Source organism: Sander lucioperca, chromosome 4, assembly GCF_008315115.2.
Source record: "Sander lucioperca isolate FBNREF2018 chromosome 4, SLUC_FBN_1.2, whole genome shotgun sequence".
NCBI lineage: Eukaryota > Metazoa > Chordata > Actinopteri > Perciformes > Percidae > Sander > Sander lucioperca.
The window spans coordinates 3626176-3632708 of record NC_050176.1 but is presented as its reverse complement, the minus strand read 5'-3'; the positions used below and the strand labels follow the sequence as shown (position 1 = coordinate 3632708).

Here is a 6533-nt window from a genome sequence, read left to right as displayed (position 1 = left end):
TTGTAATGTCTGGAAGAGCTTAGTATTGAAATTGTATCACATTTGAGTTGCTTTTTGTAAATATACTGTATAGAAATATAACTGATTGTGTTAAATGGGCTTTTGTATCGTCTCGTATCGATCGCAGGCCCCCTGAATCAAATCAAAATCGTATCGTGGCAGACTTTGTGATATCAGTAAATATTGTATCGTTAAACTAAGAATCTATATAATATCGTATTGTGATAAGTTTTTACACCCCTAATGCAAAATCTGTCCATGCTAATACAAACCCCAATTCCAATGAAGTTGGGACGTTGTGTAAAACGTAAATGAAAACAGAATACAATGATTTGCTAATCCTTTTCAACCTATATTCAATTTAATACACTACAAAGACAGTATATTTAATGTTGAAACAGATAAACTTTATTGTCCTTTTGCAAATATTCACTCATTTTGAATTTGAACACACGTTCACAACACGTTCCAAAAAAGCTGGGATAGGGGCAACAAAAGACTGGGAAAGTTGAGGAATGCAAAAAAAAAAACCCACCTGTTTGGAACATTCCACAGGTAAACAGGTGAGTGTCATCTTGTCTCTCCTGCTCTGTCTGTCTGTGTTTTTTGTGCTCTGCTTGTGTGTCTGTTTCACTATTGTATTGTTAGGGAAATAGTATGTTGATGGTTAATGTCCCAGCAATGTTGTTTTTGTGCATGTCCACCAAAATGTATGTCTATGCTATTGTGCCTTGTTTGTTATCTGGTCTGACAGTTCAGCTGTGTGCGTATTTGTGTTGATCTTACCCAACTGTACTTGTTTTTATGTTGCTGTCTTTCAGCATTAGTATAATCAACTTTTATTGTATAGGGCCAAATCTGTATGTATAATTAATTGATTGCTTAATCGTTTTATCTCATTTTAGCGTGACCTCTTACCACCAGTCCAGGGACAGCGGATATAAAATAGCCTCCAGGCTAATTCTGCCACATTTTACTTTTATGTATTGTTAGTGTGCATTGTCCCTGACAAATAAACCTGAAATAAATAAAAATAAATTATTGGGTATAAAAGGAGCATCCCCAAAAGGCTCAGTCGTTCACAAGCAAGGATGGGGCGAGTTTCACCACTTTGTGAACAACTGCGTGAGCAAATAGTCCAACAGTTTCTCAACGTACAATCGCAAGGAATTTAGGGATTTCATCATGTACAGTTCATAATAACATGAAAAGATTCTGAAAATCTGGAGAAATCTCTGTACGTAAGCGGCAAGGCCTAAAACCAACATAGAATGCCTGTGACCTTCGATCCCTCAGGCGGCACTGCATTAAAAACCGACATCATTATGTAAAGGATATTACCACGTGGGCTCAGGAACACTTTGGAAAACCATTGTCAGTTAACACAGTTCGTCGCTACATCTACAAGTGCAAGTTAAAACTCTACCATGCAAAGCCAAACCCATATATCAACAACACCCAGAAACGCCATCAGCTTCTCTTGACTGACACAAAGTGGAAAAGTGGGCTGTGGTCTGAAGTTTGGAATTGTTTTTGGAAATCATGGACGTCATGTCCTCCGGGCCAAAGAGGAAAAGGATCATCTAGACTGTTATCAGTGCAAAGGTCAAAAGCCAGCACCTGTGATGGTATGGGGGTGTGTTAGTGCCCATGGCATTGGTAACTTGCACATCTGTGAAGTTACCATTAATGCTGAAAGGTACATACATGTACAACATATGCTGCTATCTAAGCAAAGTCTTTTTCAGAGACGTCCCTGCTTATTTCAGCAAGACAATGCTAAGCCACATTCTGCACGTGTTACAACAGAGTGGCTTCGTAGTAAAAGAGTTTGGGTACTAGACTGGCCTGCCTGCAGTCCAGACCTGTCTCCCATTGTTGAGCAACTGAAGTCGTACATCAAGACTTCCACCTACAAAGCTCCATAATTAGTGTCCTCAGTTCCCAAAACGCTTAGTGAGTGTTGTTAAAAGGAAAGGTGATGTAACACAGTGGTAAACATGCCCCTGTCCCAGCTTTTTTGGAACGTGTTGCAGGCATCAAAATGAGTGAATATTTGCAAAAAAATAATGTTTATCAGTTTAAACATTAAATATCTTGTCTTTGTAGTGTATTCAATTGAATGTTGGTTAAAAAGGATTTGCAAATCATTGTATTCTGTTTTCATTTACGTTTTACACAACGTCCCAACTTCACTGGAATTGGGGTTTGTAGTTTTAAGTTGTGAGAATGGCATGCAACAACCTGATCTGTGATGTCCTTGCGACTTCAGGCATTGGTCGGAATCTTGTGCTCTTTTAAGCTAAATGTTTAACATGGCGACAGCCTCGTAATCACTGCCAGCCTCCAATCAGCCCATTTGACCCATCTCCTCTCTGCTACTCGGCCTTCAGTCATTAGAGGAAATGAAAGTGAACAATCCAACTAGCTTCTCTTGCTCTCACTTTCTTTCTCTCTGTTCAACCCCTTCTATCTGGCACTGGGTCCCAATGTTTTTGCATTTACTGAGATTGCTGGCGGGATTGTCAGAGAAAAAGGAGGGTTTATTTTTTTTCTTTTTTTTTTTCTCGCTCTCTTTCTTTTTTTTTTTTTCGTGCAATCTCTTGCCTTCAGAAACCATTAATGCCCATTCAACATCAACATCAAGGCACAGCTTTGATGTCTATTCTGGCAACAGACCTCTTTCTTTCTCTGCTGCCTGCTGCTCTCTCTCTCTCTCTCTCTCTCTCTCTCTATCTCTCTCCGTCTCTCTATCCCCCTTTATCCCTTCCTCTTCCCTTCGCTCACTCTTTACGCTTACTGTACAATCAAATAATTAAACGGATTGCCAGACAAAATGATTTTACCTGGCAATTAAATATGCAAAGCGAGTCGGCAAGCCGTGTATGAGAAGGCGATTAAAAAGGGGCCCACTGCAAATCTACAAAGGCTTCAGCAGCACAATAGGCAGCAGCCCCTGCCTGCCTCGCACACTAGCTTAGCCTGGGGAGTGACTGGTGCCTCTTTATACCAGTCTCACACAGCCATGTTTACAATAGCCCCAACCATGCTATGCCAATTACCACAATGCAAGGAGAAATGAATGCCACTGTTTGAAGAAAAGACAGGGATGAAAGTAGCGGCGTATGGGACATACATATGGGATGTATGGGGGCGAAGGGGGAACGCGTATGCTGCCAATGAAGTCAAAGTTACACCACAGAAATGATCGCATTTCATTGATGAAAAGACACTGTGAAAGAATCGTGCGGTTTTGAATTAAAGTGTGAGTTTGAAGAGTGAAAAGTCATGTTTCCGTGAAAGCAGGAACTTCAGAACCTGTGTATAACCTGCATTGCACTTCAACAAAGAACCTACTCGGACTGGAATGCCACAGAAAGGCTGAGAGCAGATAGCAGGGAGGGGGGGGCAGAGCTCCTGATGTGCAAGAGAGGGAATGCGACAGTCAATGTCCATCTATCAACGCTCCGGTGGGGAAAAATGCAAGCAATTTTCCTGGATAGGTTTCCCTTCAAAGCCGGAGCCCCAAGAGGCTGTAAAAATAGAGTTAGGGAGAGGCTGGGGAGGGTGGAGGGTTACACCTGCCCCGTTCCAGACAGTTCAACAGAAACTAGCTGGTTCAGCCTGATTAAACCCTACTCATTGTACAGTTAACCCTTGTGTTGTCTTCTGGTCGGCCATGCACTCGTTGTCCTTCTGGGTCAAAATTAACACCTTTTCTTGACCGTTTTTTAAAATATTTTTGACACATTTTCTAATGTATTTGTTACTTTTTTTCATCACTTTTTTCAATGTTTTTGTCACTTTTTTCCCACGTTTTTGATGCTATTTTTCACTAACACCATTATTACCACTAGTATTACACGTATTTTTGGAATTCATGGTCAATCAATCTCATTTATAGGATATTATACCTGATTTTGAAATGATGAATGATTTTGCCTAATATCAGAGGAACCTATGTTGATGGAGAATCACAGACGTGTATCTCAAAGTTTAGTCAGGTTTTGAAACCATTTCAATTGAATACCCACAATTCAATGAAAGTACTTGCAGTTGTATTTCATTTTTTTTGGGTAATTTGGTTAAAAAGAAACCCATATTTCTGATACAGAAGTTTTGAGAACGGGTCAAATTTGACCCGAGGACAACAGGAGGGTTAAAAGTGTGGAGGGAGTGATGTTAAGGTTTGGGAAGTATGTAATGCATTGATCATGTGTTGCAAGTTTCCCCCGCACTGCCTTTTGATGAAGAAAAGAGCCTTTTGAAATTAATCTGCTAATTGGCTGCCGTAGAACTATCTTCTGAGGCAAAACAAGGAGTGTGTTGCAGTATGTGCTTTTAGAAAGAGAAAAAAACCTACAGTATCTCCTAGATGTGACAAGCATTGGCGGCTTGTCTGTTTTTTTATTTTTTTTTGCCATTTTGCCAGGAACGGGGTAGAAAGAAATGAGCAAATCATTTTGTGGGAAGTGAAAGCTTGTCAGTAATGACTGTTGTTATCTTTGTTACGTGGCTACCTCTGCTTTTTGCCAATTGCAAGTCTCTTTTTATGTCAACTATTTGAATTGAGCTGTACAAGTGAGTGAGTCTGCACGCGCTCCCCAACCACTGAATTCCCCCCCCCCCCATTGCTGAAGTGAAGCCAGATAATTGAGGCAAACATGGCTAGGCCCTCTGATAGGGGATGCAGGGTGCTTCATTAATGTTTGTGTTGACTGTCAGAGAGTAGCGCTGGTCCTCATTGCTCTTTAATAGGACCAATTAGCCCATGCCCCCATTTCCATGCTTAAACGTCTCCCATTTAAGTGCTGAATACAGTACTGAATACAGAGCGCGCACATTTAACCACCGAGGGGCTGTAACGCATCAAAAGGTTGCAGGCTTTTAGTGATTTCTGTTTACGCAGGGAATTATACAGCGTTCATAAATGAATTTAAACCGGAGACGTTTTTTTTTTTTTTTCAGGTTTCCAGTCCAGTCCTGTTTGTGAAACTCCCGACTGTATGACGAGACTACGAGACTTGACTTTTAGAAATCATTGGGTTCAGATGAAGAGTCACCTCTCCACCTTCACTCTGCATTGTCATTTTTAATCACAGCGCTGCGCCTCTTTAATGGTGACAACTATACCATTTTCATTACCGAGGAAGACGTGGAGGTTATACAGAAGGCAGGTAACTGTCAGGAATAATTATTGCTCTACGTATTTAACAACAGGTTCCATAGACCTGTCCTACTGAGCACATTCTGTCACTTTCACTATTAATCATTTCACTAATAGCATGGAGTGGAGAGTCATTTCCACTAGCCAATATTTCACATCATTTTGTTAGTGTGACATTTAACAGCTGACACTGAGTTTTTTTTAGTCGTGTTTTAACTAGCATTACATGTGTTTTGCATGGCTTTTACAGTATTCCAGGAAAGGGTATGACATGCAACAAAGGTCTCTGTCCAGAATCATACCGGGGAGGCCACGAGGCCACCCCGAGGCGTCTTGTTAAACACTTGACTGGTTCAATAATACTCTGAGTGCTGAATCCATGACTCATGCTTTTCTAGATTTTCAGACTACAAGAACTCCCAAATCAAACATATACGTTGATGCGTTCATGTAGGGCTGGGCGATTATGGAGAAAATTTTTTAGGGCTTGTCCGTATCCTTCGTGTTCCACTTCCGGCATTGTTCCTCTTTCTTTGTGTTGGCATTCTAAACCCTGGTTGATTTCTGAGGACTATGGTTAACTGCTCCTCAGATCTCTTCAGGGTAAATCCAGACAGCTAGCTAGACTATCTGTCCAATCTGAGTTTTCTCTCGCACGACTATTTTGCCGCGGCTCCGCGCGGAGCTTAGCACCGCCCATGACGATTGTGATTGGTTTAAAGAAATTCCATTAAACCAGAGCACGTTTTCCTCCCATCCTGGAGGGGGGTGTGGAGTAGCCAGACCCTCCTTCAGCACACTTTGGAGGAGGGTCTGGCAAAGCGCGCTGAAAGAGTAGGGTTGACTAATGGTGCTTCACAAAATATTTTCACAATAAGAGTTGTAATAAATAATCATCAGTAATGCGGATATAACAATAAAGTGGGTAAAGGCAAATAATAGAACAGCTAGAACAGTCTGATGAATTCAGAAAATAACATCACTTTACTGCAATGCAGCCTTTAAACCCAGGAAGACAACACTAATGCCATATTAGGATATCCAAAATCCAAGACGACATCTAGTCTTATATCACGATATCGGTATATTATTGATATATGGCCCAGCCCTACATTCATGTGTCCCAGACAAACTTCAGTTGTGTATGTCCCTTAAAGTGGACACAACACTTGAGTCCACTCTAACGGTTCAACAAATATAATATATTATTATGTATAATGTTCTCTCACTAATGCTGGGAGGTTTGCTGTGCAGTATGAACTGGCTGGGATATGAACAAAAAGATATCAGGATGACGTTAGAAAGTGCAGTGACATCGAGCAGCACTCGTGAAAGAAGCAAATCCAGGCACGACAGCTTTCATTTG

The 6533-nt window shown here is 41.1% G+C and overlaps 1 long non-coding RNA gene across 1 annotated transcript in view; it reads right to left on the bottom strand.

Moving 5' to 3' along the window:
- Nucleotides 1–833: 833 nt before the first annotated feature.
- Nucleotides 834–6533, bottom strand: part of LOC118494847 — a 93201-nt gene continuing 87501 nt past the window's right edge. The window contains exon 3 of the long non-coding RNA XR_004897057.1: nucleotides 834–1148. This is a non-coding gene — a long non-coding RNA (uncharacterized LOC118494847). The remainder of the gene's footprint in view (nucleotides 1149–6533) is intronic.